Genomic DNA, 26886 nt, shown 5'->3' on the forward strand with positions numbered 1-26886 from the left:
TTCACCTGCACCCACGGACCAGCACCTGGACTCCTCTGTGGACTCCTTTATTCAAAAGTGCACCAATTCCAGTTCCTGGGCCCTGTGAATTGTGTGGTTGGCGCTGCCAAGCAAAAAGAACAACAGCGACGCTGTCAGTGATGCTGCCAGTGCCGCCGTGACCTGAACCGAGGCCCGTGCACCACTCGTGTAGTGCACGACGCACCGCCTGCACTGCAGCTCCGACGCCCTTCGCCACCTGCCAATGCCTGTAGTTACTGGCCTTCCTGATGCTAGCGCTGCATCGACGCCGTCACCCCCAGCGCCACCATCACGCTATCGCGGAGCCGACAACCGATGAGGGTGACTTCAAGAACTATTTGACGTTGCATTGCCTCACCGGAACCAACGCGAACCGACACCTCATCACCGACACCTCATTGCTGACGCAGCCTCACTTCCCCTGTCCTAGACTCGACGCCTCGCCTCCTCACGGATTTGACGCCTCGCCTCCCCCATGGAAGAAAGGAACTGGCATCGCTCGTCACCGACGCCTCACCTCCAAGATGCCGTGCATCGTCTGTTTCCAAGGTACTGTTGTCAGTGTGACTCCGTGCCCAGCCCGCGCACCTCGTAGTCAGCGACGTACTTTGGATTTGTGCCTGTCACAATGTCGTAATAGCCCCGGTTGGAGCTATTTTGTTTCTACAGTTCTATTTTTGAAATAACCATTTTAAAAGTGATATCTTGATACATATATGTTGGATATTTTTCATTTTGGTCTTGTTTGGTTTAGATAAAGATACTTTATTTTTCTAAACTGGTGTGGTGTCCATTTGTGGTGTTTTCACTCTGTTACTGTGTGTTTGGGTAAAAATACTTTACACATTGACTTTGGGAAACGCCTGTCTGCTCGTGCCAAGCTACCAAGGGGGTGAGCATGGGCTATCTAAAGTGTGTAACTCCCTTACCCTGACTAGAAGGAAGGGTCCCTACTTGGACAAAGGTGCATACCTCTGCCAATTAGAGACCCCCAATTCTAATAAGACATAAGTAAAGCATTATTGATTTTTGAGTTTTTTATTTATTAATTGATTTATTTGGCAGTCTTATATAGTGCTGGCAAGACCCAATGGATGACATATCACTTTACATAAGGACAGTTTAATGTCTTAAATAAAGACCAGTTTAGTTTGGTTACATTTGACCATAGGATCAATCAGAGGCTCATATATGCAGGTTTCACTTTGTTCTTACCAAGAATTACTCTGAGGACAATTTAGTACAGGACCTACTTTGTTGCTGCTTTATACTGGAGGGGTGGGAGCATCTAGACATATAGGGGCATATTTACAACAAAATGCCGGAGCACGGAGCTGCACCAAATTTGGCAGTGCCGCGCTCTGACATTTACAAAATGCAGGGATGCACTGTATTTACAAGAATGCAGTGCACCCCTTTGTTTTCCCTGGCAATAAAATTAGATGCCTAGCACCAACACAGGCACCCTTGCACCACAATGCAAGGGTGCCTGCGTTGCAGGGAAAGATTGTTTATGCGCAGGGAGGCATCTAGACATATAGAGGCATATTGCTATCTATGTCATCTCTATATTTTTGAGAAATTGATTTTTGAGTGTATTTACTGACAAAATCTAGTACAAGACAGAAGTAGTGATGTTCGACAAGAACATCTCACCATGGGACTCCAACTGGTGGCTGGGAAAACTAGGACCCAAACCCAGCCAGTCCTATGCCAGGAACCTCAGAATAATCAACAGCAAGCTGGACATGACCGCACAAGTCAACGCCGTCACTGCATCCTGCTACCACACCCTGACGATGCTGAGGAAGATCTTCATATGGCTTCCAAGCAACACTGGAAAAACGTTCACTCATGCCCTAGTCACCAGCAAGTTGGAATATGGGAACACCCTCTACGCTGGGATCATTAAGCAACTTGCTAGAAGACAACTAACCATCCAGAACTTGGCAGGCAGACACATCCTCAACATCTCACACATAGCTCACACCACACCACACCTCAAGGAGCTCCGCTGGCTCCCGATACACAAATGTGCTCATCTCAAACTCCTCAGACACATCCAAGGCACTACACAACTTAGGCCCCACCTACCTGATCCATTGCATCTCCTTCTGCCAACCACCCAGACACCTCCGCTCCACATATCTCCTACTCGCATGCATCCAACACATACACAGAACCAGATCAGGAGGACGGGCATTCTCTTCCATCGCTCCTAAAGCATGGAACGGCCTCCCACATCAGAGCCTCCTCCTCTCTTCTTGAAGTCTGTAAGAAGTTGAAGACCTGACTTTTCAATTAACAAACCTACCATAGGCAGGGCTAAGCACACACTTCTGCTCAGCGCCAGCATACCCTCGCGGGTGCGCTTTGCAAATACACATAATATAAAACAACATACCATAACATAACATGGTATTGCTTCATATGCAGATTTATAGTCCTTGTGAGGCTGTGGACTTTGTCCATATTCAATCCACTGGGCTGGTGAGGCCGTCTCACCAGTGATTTATAATGCCACAGAAGTGTGACTAATGTACCAGTGCTTTTGGTGCACTGTGGAAAATGAATTTCTTCCTCTTGCCAATAGACGTTGGTCCAATGCTTTGTCTGAATTGTAGCATTAGTATGGGTTGGAGCCTGCCTGTTGTTTCCAGATTGTGACTGTGAGATCCAGAGGCCAGGCCTCACCTCTACGCAATGCCGCCCCCTGCTGGACGATTCACACGCTCATTTGACCCCAACAGATCATAAAGATAGAGATCAGATTCTGGCCACGTCATAGATAGCCATTATTCATGAATTCATTGCGTTTTACATGTCATAAGGAGGACTCATTATAAGCCATTTGATCTCCTGCACACCAGATAAAACTATCTAACAGAATGGATACCTGGATCTGTAATGCGGGCTATTTCCTTCCTTATAAAAAAACAGAAATATATCAAATATACTTTAAAGCAGAGGTTCTCTGGCAGGCGCAGGCCGATAAGCTGTCCTCCTCAGAGCTTTAGGGAAGAAGCCTCTCCGGTGACGTCAGCTGATCCACACAGGTCGTGCAATATTAATAAACTGAAGTGAGGTCATAACAGCAAAGAAAAATAGGATGCCCTTGAGAAAGTGACATTAATCGCCCCTATAATGGTTACACGGTGCAAATGTAAACCTAGCCAGGCATCAGCCTGCTGATAGGGGGACTGCGTTAAATGTACACAAGTCCTCCCAAGGAAAAGTTATTTGTGAAACAATTTTTGGATTAACGTGGCAGGTTCAAGTTTGCAGATGTTCTGGGAACAAAGACACACACTTTTATTGATCTGATATATATCAATATATCCTGTTTCAAAATGAGCAGAAACATTCAGTGAATTCTAAAGTGAACATCTTCGGCTAATAGAAAACAGAGAAATGGATATGGTCAAGTTTAGAAGCTTGTTTTAGAAATTCCCAAGGGACAAATTATGTAACTAGACATGATATCTGAGCTTACCTAACTAGGGATGCCACGAGCAGATGTATGTTGCATGGTATTCCAAACTCGAAATAGAGGGAAAGAGGGTCTCTGAAACTGACTAAGGGGAAGGGGGGAGAGGGTATGGGGGCTACAATAACTGCGTGAGAGCAGATTAAGTTTTAATATTGAATATTGCTCGAACACCTGCAAGGGACTGGCTTAAGTGGAAAACCCCTGCCTGGGTCATAAACAATAGGGGCCATGTTTATGTAGGGGTTGTGTCCCTTTTGCACCATGCAATGTGGTGCATGCGCGATGTAACCCCAAAGTTAAATTTAGCAAGTCACACAAGGCCACTTTAAGTGGCTTGATAAATCCAGAGTAATTCAACTCAGCACAAAAAGCTGCGTTGCGTTACTCTGCCCCAGGGAGGAATTCCATGGGCGTTGTTTGGGTGTTCCCCTACAACACACATGGATTTTCAGCATTCCCAGATTTGCCATTACTGGTAGACCTAAGAATGCGCCAAAATGCTACGTCTTCCCAGATGAGGCATAAAGAGCAGAGATTTCTTTCTTTCCTCGTTACTTCTCCTTTTATGTGTGCTGCTTTCTACAGCACACATATAACGCAGCGCAGCAAGGTGACTTGCTGCGCTGCACTGTGTTACGTTTGATAAATATGCCCCTAAGTGTATCAAAAAGGGTGTTGTGGGCCAAGGGTGGCATTATTGCCTGCTGCAGGCACAGGTCGCTCTGCTACGCAGAACCGTAGGTAGTAGTTGTTGTGCCGTTTCTACACTGGCTACTGATGTTACAGTATGATGCTTGACAGGGCTTCCTTTAGCGTTGGTGGCACCCGGTACAATAATCTTTGTTAGCGCCTGTTGAAAATTTGGTGGGTGAAACTCTACGCAGGCAGCAACCACAATCTCTGTCAGGAAGAAACACAAGCAAACCTCAAATTAACCTGTGCTTAATCCTCTGGCAGTTTAGGACAAAGCAGTCAGACTTAATTTAGAGGCAATGTGTAAAGTATGTATACAGCACTTCAAACACTAATAAAGTAAAAACACAGCACAAGAAAAATCCCACCATAAATTTAGGAAAATAGATCAAAATTTAATAAATCATTTGAGACCAAGACGACAAAAATTCAATAAGTAGAACTGGAGATATGCAGTTTCAAAGATTTAAGTAAAAATGGTGCTTAGAAACACAAAGCGCCATCTGTGGTTATCTGGTAGCGCCAGATGGGGGCAAAGTCACAAGTTCAGGCCAATGGCAATGGAGCGAGGGCCAGAATACAGGGATCAAGTTAGGCTCGCTGCCGCTCTTAGTGGATAGACTACTCGCAGTTTGTAATGAGGCGTTGCAGATAGGCTTCTACCCGCCCACTATGAGCGAAGCACTAGTAGCTATGATTCCCAAAAAGGACAACGATCCTGACTTGTCAAGTTCCTACAGGCCCATCTCTTTGTTGAATATAGATGCCAAGATACTGAGTGGTATTATGGCTAACTGCCTCCTCTCTTATATGAGATGTTTGATTCACACAGACCAGGCGGAGTTTATTCCTGGACGGAATATTACATATAATTTACGACGGCTGGCACATGTCTGGCATGCCCCCTGGCATGCCCCCTGCCTAACGGACTCCGATAGTGCAGATATTGAGCAGGCATTCGACTCTGAGGAGTGGCCTTACATGTGGCAGGTCCTGAAGGGCATGGGGGTCAGAGAGCAGTACTTTAATTGGGCACAACTGCTTTATGCAGCCCCAACGGCCAGAGTACGGATGGGCAGGACCGTGTCGAGAGAGAGAAAATTACGCAGAGGTACGAGGCAGGGATGCCCTCTTTCACCCCTGCTTTTCGCGATCGCCCTGGAACCATTGGCAGTTTGCATACGGGCAGTCATGGACAATTGGGGGATACAATTAGGTAACACCAACCATGCAATTTCGTTATATACAGACGATTCGCTGCTATATCTGCGTCAGCCAGGAGCATCCATCTCGGTAGTCTTACACGAACTGGGGCAATTTGGGGACATCTCGGGCTGCATATTAATCCCGGCAAGTCGAGGATGATACCGTTGAGTAGGATGGCCGCTTGCCAACCGGAAGTACGACCAAATATAGACCTCCCTTGGCCATGGAAGGGGAAAGATATCTGGGAATACGCCTGACTTACTCTGAGGACACCTTTTATGTTGCCAATATGAGGCCTGTCCTTGAAGGGCTACGGGGCTCGGTACGCTTCTGGGCTGATCTACCCCTATCGCTTATGGGACGTATAGCAATTGTTAAAATGATTATTCTCCCATGGTGTCTATATATCTTACAACACTGTTTTTATGTGATACCGAGATCGTGTTTTATCACCCTGGACACCCTAATTGGCACACTCCTGTGGGAGAAAAAACAAAGAAGAGTCCTACTAGCAACATTACAAAGGACATGGGAGGGAGGTGGCTTAGAAGTCCTGTGGCTGAACGTGTACTATATGGCGTCCCAATTACAATATGCAGTTCAATGGTTGAACGACGAAGATAACTGGGAGAAAAATCTGCTGGCCAGAACATATGGAGGAGAGTCACTGACCGCATTATTAATGATGGGATCTTCGATCCCTGACAATTACCACTATATAATATGACATGTGGCAGTTGTGTGGGAGCAGGCATTACGTAGGATAGTCCAACATGCCCTGTATGCACCAGACATGCCTTTATGGACGATTCGTCCATTTTCAGCAATAGCGGATTCTATGTCGGTTAGTCGCTGGAGGGAGAAGGGCTGCCTACTGATGGGGGACATGTATAAGAATGGCTGCTTCATGACCTTTGAAGAGGCACAAACTGGATTTGACCTGGGTCCGGGCCAATTTTTACAATATGCCAAAATATCGAGGGTTGCACGAGAGCTATGGCAGACTTTTCCGGATAAGCCACCCATTACTAGTATCCTTATAACTATGCTAGAAATGGTCCGGGAGGGGGAGATTGATTTCGTACTTATATAGAGCCTTAAGAGATGATCTTCCGAGAGAGTCGCTGCGTCTTCAGCAGAAATGGGATGATGCACTGGAAGAGCCCCTGACGGAGGCAGAATGGCAGAAGATACATGGGAATGGACCATAATGTTAGCACACGTGCTCGTTTTAAATTACTCCACTACAATGTCATACACCAGGTATATTTAACGCCACGTACGTTACATGTAATAGCCCGCTCGGGAGGACTGCTGCCCTCGATGTCACACACAGTGGCCAGAATTCATTCATAAGATCTGGACTTGCCTCACATTGCAGTTTTACTGGGAGGGAGTACTAGGAAGACTGGGAAGGGCCACAGGCTGGACCATCACACGGGATATTAGGACAGTGTTACTGGGCCTACTGCCAACTCCTAAAAATAAAAAACTGAGCAGGCGCTTTGTAAACCTGCGACTAGTGTTAGCCAAAAGACGGGTGGTAATAACCTGGGTGCAACCAAGACCCCCAAAGCATTCAGATTGGGTACGAGATATAAATGAGTGGGCAATGGCAAAGTTTGTCAGAATGCGATTTGTAAGGAAAGACGAAAAATCAGAGGGCGATAGATTAGCCTGGGTGTCCATGATATCGGATTTGCAGGAAGATCAGAGTCACCCTACACAATACTCTCAAGACAGGCATGGTACTCATGGGGATCACTCCGGTGGAAACCCGGACAAACACACCCCGACACCTGAATAACAGTTACATTATATTGGACTAATGGTAGTCAGAAAAAAGACTGAAATGGTATGGTTCAGAAGGAAGGGTGGGGAGAAAGGGATGTTATCGGTTATTGTTTAATTTCTGCTCAAGTTCTATTAGCCATTATGTAATGTTACAGAAAACTACTGCTGGGAATGCACATCGTCGGGGGATGCCAGAGGAATGCTACTTGTGGTCCAACACACGCTTTTTTTTGTATAAATGCTGATTCCAAAAATGTCTTATAACATGCAAATGTATGCATTGCGCAGAATGTACTGTGTGTACAGTTGAATTTCTAATAAAATATACTAAAAAAAAAAGTTAGGCTAGCTGAACAAAGTACCTTAAAATCCTGGATGCAGAGCGTTGCAAAATCTCTCACTTGTATTTATTTTATAGCACAATTCATCCCACACAATTAAGGCACATGTCCTACCTTTTATTTACACAGTACCCTGCCCTTAGTGCTACTTAGGGCCTACATTAGGGGCGACCTATAACTAGTCAAAGGAGAGTTTAAAACTTGTCAAGTAGTTTTAAATGCCAAGTCAATGTGTCAGTAAATTGTGCATGCATGCCCTGCAGTGGCAGGCCTGAGAACGTTTGGAAAGGCTACTTCTGTGGATGGTGTAAGCACCGCTGCAGGCCCATTAGGAGCATTTAATTTACAGGCGCTGGGTATACGAGATACCACTGTACAAGGGACTTACAAGTAAATTAAATATGACAAACAGGTTTAAACCTATCATACTTTGTACAAGGAGAGAGCACATGCACTTTAGCACTGATTAGCAGTGGTAAAGTGCCTACTACTCCTGTATGGAGAGGGGGTAAGAGAGAACAAAGGCGTCCCTTTAGAAGGTTCCAGACAGAACTGGGCCCTTGCAATGGAATGGTTTGATGTTCTGTTGCTCCACTGGCGGGTAGAATCATTGGGGCCATCAAGGTTCCAGCCCCTCTTTAGCAGGCATTATGTGCAGAAGGTGAAAATCTATTATCAGAATCCAGCGCAGATATCCAGCCATGGGTAACTGATGTGCTGTGGACCACCACTTCTAAGGCTAGAACTCCTGGTGGGTCAGATCAGGGTCCCACTCTAGTGTTTATGGTGGGCCATGAATCCAAACTGAAGGTCTCCTTCCCTGAAATTGCCTTATTAGCCAAGACTCTAGACAGTATACAGTTCTGCATGGCAGCCCCTCACCTCAAACTCAGTTCAAACAAAACCAAGTTTTTGCTCATCTTCTGCTACCACTCCTTAGCTCAAATTCTCTTAGCTTTATTCTGAATAGCCACTTCAAACTTCAAAAACACCTTAATTTGTGGCAGATAATTCCAATTACCAACTAGACATCTATGGGACTAACCCTTTATGTTTGGAGATGACCTTAATGAACTTGAGCAATCAGTGGTTATTTCTAGGGTTGATTATGACAATCCCATTCTCAAAGGCATTGCCAAAATTCAGGTTGATCCCTTTAATGCTACAACACATTCTGCGGACCGACAGGTCAACTAACCACTTTGACCATATTATTCCTATTTTAATCCCCCAAAACTGGCTCCCCATTAGAGGATAGAACTATTACCAAACTGCCATTCTAGTATAAAACTAATTTACTCCATTCCCTATCACTGCCTAGCTATGATATGCAAGTTTTGTGACGGCATTGCCAACTATGCAGCTGTGACACTCTTCTTCTAGAAAACACTGTCTTTAAAAAAAGAGAGACATTTCAATGCATTGACACCAAAAGATTCCCCATCCATCCTTCCTTCTTCAAAATAATAGCTCAAGCATTTTCAGTGCTTCTCTCTCTAGCGTACTATCTACAAAAGATTCTCAAATGTACAGTAGGTTTTTCTATATGTAGCCCAATGGATTGCCTTCAAGTTAGGTTACAACTTTGACTGGGAAACCTTGCTCTGGGTCTTTTTCATGATTACAGTTTTGCGACAAACTCAGATCCGCTTACAATTTGAATTTAAGAAGACCTGTTCTTTTATTGTATGCACCTGTTTTTTGTTCCAGTTCTGGATAAGTCTTAATATGTAAGTATGCATGTATGTTTATGCATTTCTGTAGCGAGAACCTAGCCAAAAGACAGCGGGTGCTGTTCATGGTCAAAGACAAGCATACATTCAACAAGAGGGGAGGAAGCTGGTTTATGGGCGGTTAATGAATTGTGATGCACTGGTCTTTAAAGAGGTGAGTCTTCAACTCTTTCCTAAATTGGAGCAGCGTTGGGGCATCCCTGATGGATTTGGGGACATTCTTCTAGATATTGGGTGCAGAAGTGGAAAAGGTCTGCAGTGTGTAATTTTTCTTTTTACGCTTCTTAGTCTGCAATCTGAGGGGGTTCCAGCTCGGGTGTGCTGAGATTCACCAGAAATGGTGAGCTTTTCTGCAAGATAAGCACGGATGTTCATTGTGATAGCTTTGTAAATCATTCAGCTGGTTTGAAAATGTTGCGAGCCGGTAAGGGGAGCCAGTGGAGTCCCATCAGGATGGGGATGATGGGATCATATTTCTTCAGGCCCTGGGGAGACATGCTGCAGCATGTAGGATACCCGTAAGAGGTGCCGGTGTAGAGCCTTGGATGCCATGGAGTAGGGCATTATCACAATCCAGATTCAAGAATATGAGGGATTGAACAGTAGTTCTGAAGTCGCTGCCTGTAAGAAGTGCTTTGATACTTAACTATGACGTTTAATCTAAGCAAAGAAACCTTTCAGTATTTCTGTTACTATTGTATTATCCTTTTTCGCCTAAATTATGTATTTCGATCTAATTGTTTTCTGTATATTTGTTGGAACTGGCCATCCCAGCCATTCTCCATCTTGCTTCTTTATGCACTTTCTGTACCTCTCTTGCAAATTTCTGTATCCCTCTTCCCTCTTTCTGCACCCCTGTTCACTCTTTCTGTACCTTTCTTGCCTGTTTCTGCACCTCTCTTGCCTCTTTCGCCACCTCTGTTACTTCTTTCTGCACTTCTCTTGCCTCTTTCTGCACCTCTGACTTAGAGGTAGTTTTGACCTCCTTGCCCTATTATGTACTAGGACTTTACAGGGGAGGTCATGCTAATCACAGGGGTACCCCCAACCCATGGTGTACCCTAGTATATGTAGGTGTTTTCACTGTATTCTAAGTGTCGTTCAGCGTTCCACTAGCTCCGGGCCTGGTCAATCAGAGTCAGTTACCTCCTGTACCAGTCAGCAAAAAGTTGGGGGCACAGGATGACTTTGCAACAAGGCCTGTTTCTGCACCTCTGTTGGTTCTTTCTGCATATCTCTTGCCTCTTTCTGCACCTTTCTTTGTCTTTCTGGACTTCTGTTGCCTCTTTCTGCATTTCTCTTGCTTCTTTCTGCACCGCTCTTCCTCTTTCTGCACATGTCCTACCTCTGAAGGCATAGTTAGAAATTAGCATTTAAAAAACCTTGGAAATTCCCTGAAAAAAACATAGGTTTCAGGGATGTTAGAGTTAGAAATTAGCATTTAAAAAACCTTAGAAACTCACTGAAAAAAACACAGGTTTCAGGGACGTTATAGTGAGCTGGACATTTCACTCGAACAAAACCAGAGAAATTCGGCCGTTATAGTTAGTTGAGCTAACTATAACTCGCGCCCCCGCAATGAACTGTGATGATGTCACATATTACATCATTCATGACATGGCCAGTGACATCACTGATGACATCTCAAATGACTTCACTGATGACATCATTCAGTGACTGTGTGTTCCTGTAAAGTTTAAATATGTTTTATATATATGTATAGATATATCTATCTATCTATCTATCTATCTATCTATCTATCTATCTATCTATCTATCTATCTATCTATCTATCTATCTATCTATCTATCTATCTGTCTGTCTGTCTGTCTGTCTGTCTGTCTGTCTGTCTGTCTGTCTGTCTGTCTGTCTGTCTGTCTGTCTGTCTGTCTGTCTATCTATCTATCTATCTATCTATCTATCTATCTATCTATCTATCTATCTATCTATCTATCTACATATATATCCATATATATATACATATATATATTACCTACTGGCAGTCACCAGTAGGTAGTTATAGTTAGGACCTATTTTCCATAGGAAATCCGCAACATTCTATTTGGAATAACGTTAGCGCCGATTGACGAATCTTCGCGAAATTTTCCAAACTTTTGGCCTGCTCCGGTCCACTCCTATCCTGAAAATTTCACAGTGATTCGTCAAGCAGGGGCCGAGAAAAAAGGGGGGTCCCAAAACTCATTTTCCCCATGCATTTTCCCATAGGACCTGTTGAGGCAGCTACAGCTCGAACTGCTGAACGGAATTACACCAAATTTGGCAAAGAGGTAGTCCTCAGTTCAGACTCGTGCCTGCTTAAATGGTGTAAATCGGTTCAGTAGTTCCTGAGAAAATTAGAGTTAAAAAGATAGATATATCTGGGCGGAGCCTAACCACACATCTCATCGTGAGATCTGATTGGCTGTCAGTACTTCATCCAAGAAGGGTTGGCAGCCATCTTGGGACCAATATACATGATAGCACCTCATTAAAAAGCAGTGCAGTTAATAGAACATTTTAAGACTTTAGTTACATTATAAATCATTTCTTGATGGTACCATACTCATTTTAGGAATTGTGGTGTGTTCTAAGGTGATTTTACCATGTGAAAAAGCCTTCTGCTGTGATATCATGAATCATGTTTGAGAGAAAACTATTTTCTCATGCCTTTCCCAAAGAGGTTTGGAAGGTGATCTATAAGCTAAACTGAGAACATATTTTTTGTAAATTCACATTATCTTTCTCAGTCATGTGAGAATGACGTCTGACATTCTCAGTAAAACATGTACATCCAACAAGTGCGCTAACAGTCCTACTTATGACAAACGTATCGCACACCTGAAGCCATCTTGATTGGAATAAAGTGGTAAATCTTAAAAAAATTTAATTTAAAAAGGAACAAAATGAGGGGTTCATTTTGCCATAGAAAGTATGATTAGTGCTGCAGAAAGAAAAATTAGGGCACATTTTGAGTGACTTCTCAAAACCTCTTCTATTTCATTAAAAAATTCTGATATGCAGACTGAAACATACACTTTTAATACCAGCAGCAGACTTCCGTGGTGAGCAGTAGCTTTACTACAGGGATCTAATGAGCAACTAGAGTGCTAACATTCAGAATTTATGGCAAATGTGTGACATATCTGAATACCTTCTTGATGGAATCAAAGTAAAAAACTGAAAGCATTTCCTACTGAGGAGACTGCAGTAAATGAGGAAATTAGGAAACTTCATAACAAATAAATCTCCCAAGATGGCCACCAGAGACAAAAGAGCCCAAATGCAGCACAAATATCACCGAGATGTAGCCCACATGTAGCCCAGTGACAGAAGTGTGCAAAACACTTATTTTTTGTGTATTTGCAGTTTTATATAGTGCAGACTTGTCAGGTATTTGAGTGCTTTCCATGAGCATTGGTTACATCACACAAGATCAAATTCATTTTGGTTGTAGACATGGGGAGATTAAGTGATTTGACCAGAATCACAGAATGTTGAGCTGAAGCAGAAACTCCAACCTGGTTCCCCAGTTGCAAAGTCTGCAGCTCTGGAAGTAACACTACATCCTCTCCCCTAGGTGCAACATTTAATCAAGTGGTCAAATGGATAAAAAAACATAAAGATTACAAATAATTTAAAAGTTCTTTGTCGCTATTTGAAAACTCAGAAAATATGTCCTCATTTTAGTTTTTTAGAGCACTAACCATAATTTTGATGCAAATAAGACCCTCTCATATATGTAATTTCGAAAGGAAATGCTCTAGGTATTATACTTTTGATTACATCAAGATGACGTCAGGCGTTCCACACTTTTGTAATAAATATAGAATGTTAGCAATCTAGCTGTTCATTGGGATACTGTTGAGAGGCAGAGGCCAGGGGCACGGACTCTGAAAATTGAAGGCAGGTAGGAGAGTGCAGAGGCAACAATTTGACCACACTGGGCAGGCAGGAAGGGCAGTGGCAGCACAACAGACTATGGAGGGCAGTGGAAAGGGAGGCAGGGGCAACAAACCAACAATACAGGCTGTGGCAATATAATAGACCATTGTGGGCAGAAGGAAGAGGCAGTGGTAGTACAACCATACATACCAAGAGACCCGTTACAGCCAGGAAACTTCCAATGTTTTTAAGCTCAAATGGGCTTTATTTGATCTGTCTCCTGTCTACAATCTCCTCTTTTTCAATGTAACTCAAAGGGGAAAATCAATACCCCAGTTTTTTTTCAAAATCTCCCTCTTACCAAGTTCCAATTTTTTGCAAGTATGGTACATTGGATCATGGTAGGCAGGAGAAATTGGGGTAGAGACATGGACTCGGATAACAGAGGACAGGAGGGACATGGAGAGGTGCACCAAACTGACCCTACAGGGCAGGCATCAGGGTTTTCAGTAGCACAATACACCACACAGGGCATGCGGGATGGGAGTGCAGCACAACAAGCCATAGAAAGCAATAGGGAGGGGACAGGACCATGAACATGGACAACAGAGGGGAAAGAGACAATGGTAGCTAGCTGACTATAATGGACAGACAGGAGAGAGAGCTGCAGCATAACAGATCATAAAGGGCAGGAGGGACGGATCAGGGGCATTACAATGGAACAGACAAGCCAGGAGGGAGGGAATAGGGGTCTGCACATGGAAACAGAGGGATGGGGGCAAGGGGGCATGGCAGGAGCAGCACGATGACCATGGAGGTCAGGCAGGATGGGCACTAGAAACAAGACACACCATGGAGAGCAACAGTGAGACTATGATGGCATACACACAGACCATGGAGGGAAGGTGGGAGGGGGTCATGGGCAGCTAGCTGACCACACAGGGAAGGTGGGAGGGGCCATGGCAGCACCGAAGACCATACATGGCAAGCGGGAGGGTTAGTGGCAGCCCAATGGCTATGATGGGCAAGAAGGAGGCTGCAGGGGCATGCACAAAGGACCATGGAGGATAGAAGGGAGGGTCAGGACCTGGGCACAGACAAGAGAGTTCAGGGAAAGGGGCCTCACAACAGACCGCGCGGGGCAGGCAAGAGGAGCAGTTGCAGCACAACAGACCAGGGAGGGCAGAAGGGTGTGGCAGTAAAATGGACCATGGAGGACAGGAGGAAGAGGATAGGGGCATGGCATGTGGACAGGCAGGGTGGAGGTGGCAGGGACAGGTTACAGTCATCTGACAATGCTAGGCAGGTGGGAGGGGAGTGGCAGCTCAACAGAACACTCAGAGTAGATAGGAGTGGCAGGTGCATGGAACATGGTGGGCAAAAAGGATGGAGCAGGAGCATGCACAAAGACATCGGAGGGCAGGGGGAAGGAGAATAGGGGCAGCAAGCTAAGCACAGAGGCTAAGCAGGAGGTCAATGATGGGCCATAGAATTGGGCAATGGAGGGCAGGAGGAGTGGACTGGTACATCATGCTAAATGGAGGGCAGTGGCAGCACATCAGACCAAGCATGGCAGGAGGGAGGAGGCTAGTCCATGGATTCGGACAACAGAGGATAGGGAGGAGGTGGATGGGGCAGCAGGCTAACTGTTCAGTGAAGGTGGGTATTAGGAACTTTATTGTTTTTAAAATGTGTGTCTGTGCGAACTACTTAAAATATGAACAAGTATGCAGCATAATCTCACTTTTATTCAGGAAGAAGAGGACGTTTGTGACTGTGACTCTGGGCTCACTTGGCAGACACACCCCCTGACTCTCCACCCCCCATCGTAAAATGTAATGCCCGTGAAAAGGGTAGGTGGCCGCAGTGCTATATAGAACATAGTCCTGAGAGCACGATTGAAAATGAAAACTAGATATAGTATATGGTATAAACTATGCACCGAAAAGTGTGATATAAGATGAACCGGGGCGTGAAATATAATATGCACTACATTGTGCGCAATGACAGATTCATTGGAGAGCGTGAGATAGCACAGGCACTAGCGCGTGCTATGCGATATGCGCCTTGGAGTGTAATATGCACAGGGCAGTGTTGTGTAACCTAACTAGTCTCTAAAGTTGTAATATAAAATATGTGCTGGGGAGTGTAACATTGCATGTGCACTGTGACAAAGATATGGATCCCTGATTGTAATATGTATGGCATAGCGCTGTGCGTTATAACATAGGCATCGAGGAAGGCACGTTAGATGGGGCAATATAACCAGTGCGAAGGCAAGTGTGGCATGACATATTCACGGGGTGGTGTTACAGTGCACATGGGCTAGAGAGTGTCATAGCATACGCACTAGCTGGTGGAATACATCACAGAGGTGTGTGGCACTCGGCGGGCACTGGTGGGTGTAACACAGCATTGGGCTCAGCCAGGAGCACGCTGTGACTCTCAAGTGAGGTTCGTCTCCTTTCCAAAGAGTAATATAAAAAGTATTACACATCCGGCGGTGGATGTGTGTTTTATTAACCGTGAGGGGGGTTTCTTGCATAGTTTGGTCGAATTTGTGTCGAATCCCCTTTGAATGGCTTGGTGTGCGTGTGTATTAAATGTGCCTGTCAATAGCTACCCATGTTTGTATAAATAAACGACAAGGGTGTCTACTTGGAGAGTACCCACCGGCGGGGGCGCCGGCGATTAGGCACGGTAGGGCGTCAGACACGTGGATTCATTGTATGCATAGTCGCCTTTTAATGAATATCACGCAAATCGTCATGGTGATAGGTACATACGGTTTGTCCAGCATGTCCTAGGTTTTTCTATAAATATATTTAAAAAAATAATAATAAAAAACACAGGCCGGCCCCGGGGGATGGGGTCCCCCGGGCCATAAGTGTCCTGAGGAGGGGGGCAACGCAGCCGATTAAGGCCTTGGGAGGGCCAAATAAATTTTTTTCAACCAAAAAAATTAGGGTGCATGCCCTGGGGGATGGGGTCCCCAGGGCCAATAAATTAAAAAAAATAAATAAATAAAAGACCGGCATCGCGCCGGAGGCCACGTCCCCTCCTTGCAGCACTCTGCAAACGCGCCCCTGGCCAGTTGGGGAATTAATTCCCTTTCAATACTGAGAGTCCCTGAGGGCCAACTAGCCCAACTTAGAACGGCCACAGGGCACGTTTACACAGTGGCGAAGGGAGGGAACAGGGCCTGAGGTGACATGTGCAAGCACGCCCTGTGGCGCGTTTTAAGTTGGGGAAATAATTCCCATTCAATCCTGAGGGACCCTGGGGGCCTACTAGCCCACCAGGTGCTTCCAGTAAGCGCCACTGCTCTGCGTTGCAGAGAGGTGGTGCAGGCCATTCCCCTTTTTAGCCCTCTCTGCAATGGCACTTACTGGACGTACCTAGTGGCCTATTTTGCCCCTAGGCACCCTCAGGATTCAAGGGGACTTAATCTCCCAACTTAAAAAACGGCCACAGGGGGGGCGTGGTCTCGCGCCGCGACAAGATGGCGGCTGATCCGTAAGCTCCGCTCGAACGCGGAGGTATTATTTTGGCAACAGCCTGTAATCTGGCCCCTGAGGACCCCCCGAGGATGAATTCGGAGCGCTGAAGGGTTGGAGCGGCGATTGTGGCCGTCCTGACCCTGGATTCTGCCTTCCTGAACCCGGTGACCGTGGCGGTGTTTTCACTTCAACGATTACGAGCGGCGGCCGCCATTGTGTGCGGACCGCTCGTGCCTTACTGCATTTTCTGAGGTAAACCGGCGTTCTGATAATGAACGCGCGGCAACGTTTTTTTCTCTCTTTTTTCATTCCTTATCTTGTGTCACAATAAGAAATGACTATTGCCTGATACCACCTAATATAGCTGATGGTGATTATGATCATCCCCACATCACCGCATGTCCAAGCTGCAGCATGTTTCTTGCAATAGTATCTTCAGAGGTGTTGCCAGTTGCGCTACTTTCTCTTTTTCCTGGCTCTTTGCCCTATTTTTAGTGTGTGCTTACTTTATTTTTGTTACACTTCCTAGCCTCTTGGTGAGTTCTTGTTTGATTTTTTCTCAATTGACACGCTGTCTAGCTCACGAGGGCATGCTATCACCAGAGTGCTGACGGAGGGCGTCATTCGTTACTTGCACATACTATCTCTTTTTTCTTTTTGATTTTTTGCATTTTGTTTTGATCTCCGAAGACTAATTCAAAAGAGTGTTGTCATTTTTGTGGCGGATGGGCAGACGGAAGTCCTTATTGAGAATCACCTCTCGACCATCTTATCATTCCAATATGGCTAGCGAAGTCTCACATGTGGCTAGAGCAGTTTCGTCTGGTACCAAACCCAAGAGAGCCAAGAATGACCCTCCTTCACCCATTTTATCCTCTCAAAATCCTGTTCTAGACACTATTTTGGATGAAGTACGGGGTCTTAAATCTTTCATGGCCACTACTAACGAGAAGCTCTAATTAATTGAAGATCGATGGAATTCTATGGATAGCTAAGGTGTTCGACATGGAACAACGCATTAGTGATGTTCAGGACATTTCTACTAAAATCCCACTTTTGGAACAAGAAATCCACCGTCTCAAACTTCACACTGAGGACCTTGAAAATCGCAATAGGCGCAACAATCTGCGCCTTTATGGTCTACCAGAAAATCTTGAGGGCCCAGATCTGCTTCTTTTTCTGAAGAAATTTTTGTCTGTACTCTTAGGCATTGCCCCTGACCCTGCATTAAACATTCAACGTGCTCATCGGCTTGGTCGTTCTCAACCTAATGCTTCTAAACCCAGAGGTATTATCATGTTGTTTCTGGAGTTTACTGACCTAATGCGAGTCCTCTCAGCTGCCAAATCAAAACGTCACCTTACTTGGTCGGGACACAACATCTTTATTTCACAAGACTTATCGAATGCTACCAACGCACGAAGAAAGGAATTTCTGGCACTTCGTCCTCAAATGAGACAGTTGAATATTCGCTATGGCATCCTCCATCCATGTTTGTGTAAAATCACGCACGAAGGCTCCACGCGTTCTTTTGATGACCCTCTTAAACTGAAATTGTTTCTTCAAAACCTCTCTTCACTTCCTGCAACTGGCTCTCCCTCCGTTCCTTAATGTCCTCTAATCCTTTTGCTCTTTCTTCTAATATGGCTGTGTAGTAATTTTCTATTTTTACCTTGGTCTCTGCCGTCCAGTCTATCGTTGGTGCTGTTACGCCCCATGCATCTGTTTCTGTTTTTGTCTTTTAGGTCTGGATTTCTTTCCTTGATCTATCTTCTTTTACTGTACTTTCTGTCCTCGCTTTCTTTCTTTGCTTTGTTATTTTATCCCCTCGTTTGCACTTTTACTTACCTGATGTTAGATCGTTTACTGCATATGTCCTTTGGAATTGTGTATTATGTTACCGTTTTTGTCCCTTATTCTGATCAATTATGGTGTCTCTTTTCTTCTAGCTGTTTCCCTGAAGTGTATCAACTCCTTCCATATTGTACCCCTCCGCTCCTCCATTATGTGTAAGTTTGTTACATGGAATGTTCGTGGTCTTGGCAACCCCGTCAAACGTCAGAAGGTACTTTCTCATTTATCCAAACTAAGCTCTCAAATATCTTTCATTCAAGAAACTCATTTTAATGAAGAAGAATCTCTTAAGTTGAAAAGACAATGGGTAGGTCAAGTTGTACACTCTCCTGCCTCCAGTAAGAAAGGGGGTGTCGCTATATTGTTTCACAAATCGTTGTCTGTGCAAATTGTTTCTACGCAAAATGATGCCGATGGAAGATGGGTAATGGCCAAGGTTGTTGTACAGGGTAAGGATTTGATCTTATTGAATATTTATGGTCCGGTTAAACCTGATCCCAAATTTTGGCACGATATTAAGGTTCTACTTTCCACCTTTGATTGTCCCAACATTATTATCGCTGGTGATTTTAACCAATGGTTTGACCCCTTTTCTGATAGACAATCTAAGTCCAAATTCCAACCAGACAAGTCTCACAAGGCTTTTCAATCGGCCATTACCTCTCGTCCTCTATTTGATGTGTGGAAAACATGCAACCCGGACTCTCTTGAATTCATGTTTTTTTCCAATGTACATCTTACGCGATCCAGGATTGATTATATTTTAGTTAGCAAATCCCTACTCCCGTCGATTCAATCCTCGGAAATTGGGTCAATTTTTATTTCTGACCATGCACCAGTCCTTACTGTTTTGGATCTCTCGTTAAGCCTCCAAAAATCTAGACGTTGGAAGCTTAATAATGCTCTATTATCAGACACTACTTTCATTACAGAAGCCACTGCCTTTGTCAAAGAGTTTTTCATGTTTAATAATCCTTAAGCAACCTCTGTTTCTAATAATTGGGATGCTTTTAAGGCCTCCTTTCGGGCATTTACTATTTCTTATGTGTCTAAGAAAAAGAAAATTGTTAGGAACAAGTATCTAGCTTCTCTTCAAAAGCTTAAATTATTAGAGCATAATTATTTTACTTCCAAATCACCCTCGGCTCTGCATGAGCTCATTAAAGCTAAATCTGAACTTAATAAACTTGCAACTGTGGAAGCCTGTAATATTCTTCTCAAAATTAAGTCTAAATATCATGGGGGCCAAAATAAAGCTGGCAAGATGTTAGCCAATTATTTAAAGATCAAATCTGAACGTAAAAACATTGGTCCCATTTTAGACGAATCTACTAACCGGTTAGTGTCCTCAGATGACAACATTGCAAATATCTTTCATGACTATTATGAGGCCCTATACTCTGATGACACCAATCCTTCCAATCAAAATTTAGATATCTTTTTTTCTGGCCTTCCCTCTCCCCATTCCTTACCTAGTGAATTTGATTCATTGGAAGTTGCGGTTACTGCCCATGAAATTATTAATGCCATTAAATCCTTTAAAAAATCTAAGGCCCCTGGACCAGATGGCTTTTCGGTCGAGTTTTACTCTACCTTTACCTCGCTTTTTGTCCCCAAGCTGCTGACACTGTTTAATTCCTTTATTAACGATGCGAAGGCCTCTGGCTCCTTTATGGATGCTCTAGTAATCATCATTCCCAAACCAGACAAAGATCATTCCCTGTGCAAAAATGATCGCCCTATTTCATTAATTAACTATGAGTGTAAGATATTTGCAAAGATTCTTGCTAGTAGTCTTGAGAGTCTTCTTCCATTATTGGTTAAGACTGATCAAGTTGGTTTTATTAAGGGTAGATTAGCAGCAGATAATGCTCGAAGGTTTGCTAATATTATATCTCATGCAAAAAAAAAAAAATCTCCTCTTGCAGCACTGTCTCTAGATGCCGAAAAGGCGTTTGACCGTATTAATTGGCAATTTATGTTTAGAACCCTCCAATGGTTTGGTTTTGGTCCATCCTTCATTTCATATATTAAATTATTGTACTCTTGTCCCCGAGCCAGTATTTTTGTAAATAATCACTTTTCTAAATCTTTTTCTTTGTCTCGTGGTACACGCCAGGGATGTCCTCTCTCCCCTTTGTTATTTGTCCTGTGTCTCGAACCCTTCCATGAGCGTATTCGGGTCAATGCTCATATATCTGGCTTTACATATAACTCATTAGAAATTAAATTATCCGCATATGCTGATGATATATTGCTATGTATGGCTAATCCAATTACATCCCTTCCCCCCTTCATGGATGAGGTTCGGTTATACTCCAGCATTTCTGGTTATAAGTTGAATCTCTCTAAGACAGAAGTTTTACCCCTGAATTTGTTATGTTATTAATATATGTTTAATGATACTAATTTGACATGGTGCCCCACGAAAATTAAATACCTTGTAGTTTGGTTCTCCGCGTCCCTATCTGCCACAATTAAATTTACATTTGCTGGATTAATCACTAAAATACAATCTTTGCTTCTTATCTGGTCCCCATTATACCTTTCCTGGTGGGGTAGATTAGACACTATAAAAATGATGATTGTACCTCATGTCCTTTATATATTGTCTATGTTGCCTATTTGCATTCCCATTTCTTATCTGTCACAAATTAATTCCATTTGTGTAAAATTTTTATGGAATAAGAAACATCCACGTATTTCCCTTATCAAACTTAAACGCCCTAAGTCTGAAGGTGGAGTACGTTTTCCCGATTTTAAGGCTTATCACTCAGCTTTTATAATTAAACAGTCCTTTGCTCTATCCTTTGATTTTGCTGATACTCCTGTACCACGATGGATTGTTTTTGAGCGTTCCTCTTTAAAGGATTTTTCTTTTCAGAATGTGCTTTACATGTCTAATTGTTCTTTCATCTCTACTAACCCTATTATAAAATATTCCCAACATTTATTATACAATACATTTACTAAGGGTTTAACTCCTTTTCAATGCTTTCTATCTTCCACTATCTGGTATAATACATTTTTTCGATACAAGGGCAAATCTTTTTATTACAAACACTGGAAGGAGAAGGGCATTATTTTCGTTCATCAATTAATTTTTCAACACTCTGTTATTCCCTTCCTGGATTTGCAAATACGATTCCAATTACCTGACACCTCTCTTACCGAGTATCTTTTAGTTTCAGCTGCTATACAAACACAGTTAGCCTCTTTTGACTCTTCTGCACCCGCACCATCCCTTACTCCCCCAACACCATTGTACAGTCTATTTTCTTTGCATAAACCTAAAGCCGCTCTTGTCTATAAACTATTGTTGTCACATACAACCGAGAGATCTAAATCCTCTACTGAGCTGGCTTGGGAAGTAGATTTATCTCTTTCATTTACTATAGATGTCTGGGATAAATTATGGTCCAAGTTATTTAAGGTCTCTGCGGCTGCTCGTATAACTCAATCCTTATATTTTATTTATAATAGAGCTGTTATTACTCCTGTTTGTATATCCAAGTCCTCACCGTCCGCGTCTCCACTTTGCTGGTCTTGTTCTAAACATACCGGCACTTTGAGACATCTCCCTTATGACTGTTCTAATGTGTTGACCATTTGGAAATCAGTTTGGTCAAAGTGTATGATCATTTTTGATTGTAATCTAAGTTTGTCATTTCATAATGTTTTTTTAGGTTCTTCATCACCTGATTTGGATGATTCCACGTCTGTCTCTTTATTGTTTGATCTTTTTATTGCATTAGCATTTAAAGTCATTTTATCTTCCTGGAAAGACAATTCGAAAATATCTTCATTAATGTGGTGGAATTTTATTTGCGATGAACATCGGCTTGCCAGTGTCTCTTCTTTTGTCATTTCCTAAAAAATTAAATCTGATCTTCTCTGGCTACCTTTTACATCTTATCTCTCTTCACATGCTCCTCTTCCCTAATTTGGTTCTTTTTTCTGATATCTTATATGGTCTCAGGACATTTGCTATTCTTTGATTCATATTCTATGATTTATGTTCTTTATTGCTTTGATCTTTTCTCTCCTTTTACTTTTCTTCCTTTTCTCTCTTTAGTTCTATTTCTCTTCTTCTTTTCCGCTATTGTTTGATCATTCTATGGGTTTTTTTGTATAGTGCTTCTCATTAACTGGTTTACTATAATTTGTAAGTATGATTTTGATTCCTTATTTGATTGTATTCTTTTTGTATTTTTGGTGTTTTACCTCTTCTAAAAACTTAATAAAAATTTCTTAAACAAAAAAAACAAAAAAAGCCACAGGGCGTGTTTACACAGTGGGGAAGGGAGGGGACGGGGCCTGAGGTGACGTGTGCAAACACGCCCTATGGCGTGTTTTATGTTGGGAAAATAATTCCCCTTCAATCCTGTGGGCCCCTGGGGGCTAACTAGCCCACCAGGTGCTTCCAGTAAGCGCCACTGAGCTGCACTGCAGAGAGGTGATCCAGGCCGTGCCACTTTTTACACCTCTCTGCAACGCAGCTCTGTGGCGCTTACTGGAGGTACCTAGTGGGCTAGTTGGACCCTAGGGACCCTCAGGATTCAAATGAACTTAATCTCCGAACCAAAAATGGCCACAGGACGTGTTTACACAGTGGTGAAGGGAGAGGACAGGGCCTGAGTTAAGGTGTGCAAACACGCCCTGTGGCGCGTTTTAAGTTGGGGAAATAATTCCCCTTCAATCCTGAGGGACCCTGGGGGCCAACTAGCCCACCAGGTGCTTCCAGTAAGCGCCACTGCGCTGCGTTGCAGAGAGGTGGTCTAGGCTGTGCCCCTTTTTGCATCTCTCTGCAACGCAGCTCTGTGGCGCTTACTGGAGTGACCTAGTGGTTTAGTTGGACCTTAGGGACCCTCAGGATTCAAGGGGACTTAATCTCTCAACTTAAAACGGCCACAGAGCGTGTTTACACAGTGGGGAAGGGAGGGGACGGGGCCTGAGGTGACGTGTGCAAACACGCCCTGTGGCGCGTTTTAAGAGGTAGTTTTAATCCCCTGCCCTATTATATACTAGGGGATTACAGAGGAAGTCATGCTAATCACAGGGGGACCCCAACGTATAGTGTTCCCTAGTGTATGTAGGTGTTTTCACTGTATTCTGAGTGTCTTTTAACATAGCACTGGCTCTAGGACTGGTTAGTCAGACTCAGTTACCACCACTATCCGTCTGAAAAAGTTGAGGGTACAGGATAATTTTGCAACAAGGCTTCTTTCTGCTCTTCTGTTTGTTCTTTCTGCACGTTATCCTTCTTCATGCACTTTTCTTTATCTTTGAGGACTTCTGTTGCTTCTTTCTGCATTTATTTTTTTTCTTTCTGTGCGTTTTTTCTTCTTTCTTCACGTCCTATCTCTGTAGGCATAGTTAGAAATTAGCATTTAAAAAAACCTTTGAAATTCACTGAAAAAACCATAGGTTTCAGGCACGTTATAGTTAGGAATTAGCATTTAAAAAACCTTAGAAATTCACTGAAAAAAACATGGGTTTCAGGGGCGTTATAGTTAGCTGGACTTTTCACTCGTACAAAACCATTAAAATTCCCCCGTTATAGTTAGTTCAGCTAACTATAACTCGCGCACCCGCAATGCACTGCTGATGACGTCACATATTACATTACTCATGACATGGTCAGTGATATCACTCATGACATCACTGATGACATCTCAAATGACATCACTGATGACATCATCCTTGTGATAGAGTGGCAGACCTCCTCTCCCCCTAATATAACCTTTGATACACACATTCAAAAATAGAAACTAAAATTTTCAAAACAATGGACATACCAATACCAGTTACAACAACCTATTCAATAATTCTAAGATCCACATACACATCCACTCATTCACCAACAGTCCTATACAGTCACTCATACATGTACTCACTCATCATATGTACTCATACACCTATACATCCTGTTACACAACGCCACTCATCCATAGAGTTACTGACACACATAGTCACTCATGCTAATAAAGAATCAAACATCCATTTACTTGCATATACATCTTATACACACACCACCACACTTACTTCTACAGAAACGTACACATACTTAGTCTTTTAAACAATCACTTATAGAAACACATACTTATTTATACAGGAACTCTTTCAATCTCTTACTCTCACATATATACTTATATACATCAATAGTCACATATACTAGTTTAAAACATATGTAGATACTCATAAAGACACTTTTGAGACAGTCATTCACTCACTAACACACCCATGCACACACTCATCCACCCATACATTCCTGCACACATGCTGTCTTCAACACATACAAACAGTGAGTCACTCATTCATGCACCTATGCACTACGTAATACCCCCACTGAACCATACAGACACTCAGACACTCATACTGATACTCAAAAAACCAACTAATAACCTATATAGACACTCATGTAGCTACTCACCAACCCATGCAGCCACTTATACCCAAAGTGAGAGACTGATACAGATATTTACATATTTAAACATTACTCACTAAGCCATGTATTCACTAAGATACACTTAATCAGTCAGTTATTCAATTAATTTTTCAAAAACAAATCATCCATTTAGACACTTATATACCCATTTATTCTTCCATCGACCTTGAGATATACATATATAAAACATATGTAATTTTCAGAAAAACACACATTCACTGGATGATGTCATCAGTGATGTCATCAGTGATGTCATTTGAGATGTCATCAGTGATGTCATGAGTGCTGTCACTGACCATGTCATGAGTGATGTAAAATGTGACGTCATCAGCAGTGCATTGCGGGCGCGCGAGTTATAGTTAGCTGAACTAACTATAACGGGGGAATTTCATTGGTTTTGTACGAGTGAAAAGTCCAGCTAACTATAATGCCCCTGAAACCTATGTTTTTTTTCAGTGAATATATATATATATACCAAGGTGTATTGAAGAATAATTGGGTATATAAGTGTCTGAATGGATGATTTAGTAGGTGCGTGACTGACTGTATAAGTGAGTGATTAAATGTCTTACTGAATGCATGGGTTAGTGACTAAAGTGTGTGAATGCCTGTATCAGTTTGTCAGTTGGTGTGTAAGCGGCTGCATGGGTTGGTAGGTAGCTACATGAGTGTCTATATGGGTTATTAATTGGTTGTCTGAGTATCTGTATGCATGCCTGAGTGTCTGTGTGGGTGGGTGGGGGTATGTGACTCTGTGCATAGATATGTGAGTGGGTGATTAACTGGGTGTATGGGTTCAAGAGTGCATCTGTGAAGGGTTGTGTGGGTGGGTGAGGGTGTGTATGGGTGTGCTGGTGAGTGAATGGATGTCTCAGTGGTACCTGTGTGAGTAACTACATATGTGAAAGGAAGTATATGTGCATGTTAGAGTATATAAATGACCATATGTGAGAGTGATTGATTGTGAAAGTGGCTGGATGGATGAGTGGCTTACTCACTTCAGCTGCTGAGTTGAAAATTTCGGGGTGATTTGTCAAACGGGGACCAGGAAAAAGGGTGGTCCCAAAACGCGTTTTCTCCATGTAAATTTCTATAGGAAACTTTAGATATGGCTACAGCCCGAACTGCTGAACGGAATTGCACCAAATTTGCCAAAAAGGTAGCTTTTTGTTCAGAAAGCACTCTTTTTGTTAAATGGTGTAAATCCGTTCAGTAGTTACTGAGAAATTGAAACATTTCTCAGTTATACAATGGGGACGCAGAGGAATCGCGAACACTTCCAATCTCGAGCCTGCAATCTGATTGGCTGCCAACACTTCAAACTAACCCTGGGCAGAGCTTGCGGAGTTGTACTCTGCAGAATTTCACGGAGTTAGTGGAAAACTCAGTGAAATTCCACAGAGTTCTGTGGCCTGCTGGAGTTTCATCTGCACCCCCCAGCAACCATCTGACTCCCGCCCCCCCAGAACCACCTGCGTAGTAAGGCCTGACCTTACCTGTCCTTGGTGGGTGGGTATTGCGGTGCCGGCTTCCTTCCTTGTTCCTTCCTTCTCGTTCTGCTGGCTGCACTCGGCTTCTGCTGCTCCGGCTGGCTCATAGAATTCAATTAATAGGAAGAACTGCAGTCCGCATGCGTGAAGGCATGCCTAACCTGATAAAATCCCATGATAGGGTCAGGCATGTCTTCACGCATGCTCACTGCAGTTCTTCCTGTTAATTGAATTCTTTGAGCCAGCCGGAGAAGCGGAAGCCAAGTGCAGCCAGCAGCAGGAGGAGGTAAGTCCTAGACTCCTGTCCTCCTCAGCACTGGTAAACTCCACTCCAAGTACGGTGTTTTTGAAAACTTCGCACTCCAAACGGAGTGCAGAGTTCTACAACTCCTCAAACTCCGCCGGTTGAACCGAGTCACAAGAAAAATGGTGAAA

Source organism: Triturus cristatus, chromosome 6 (assembly GCF_964204655.1).
Source record: "Triturus cristatus chromosome 6, aTriCri1.1, whole genome shotgun sequence".
NCBI classification, from domain to species: domain Eukaryota; kingdom Metazoa; phylum Chordata; class Amphibia; order Caudata; family Salamandridae; genus Triturus; species Triturus cristatus.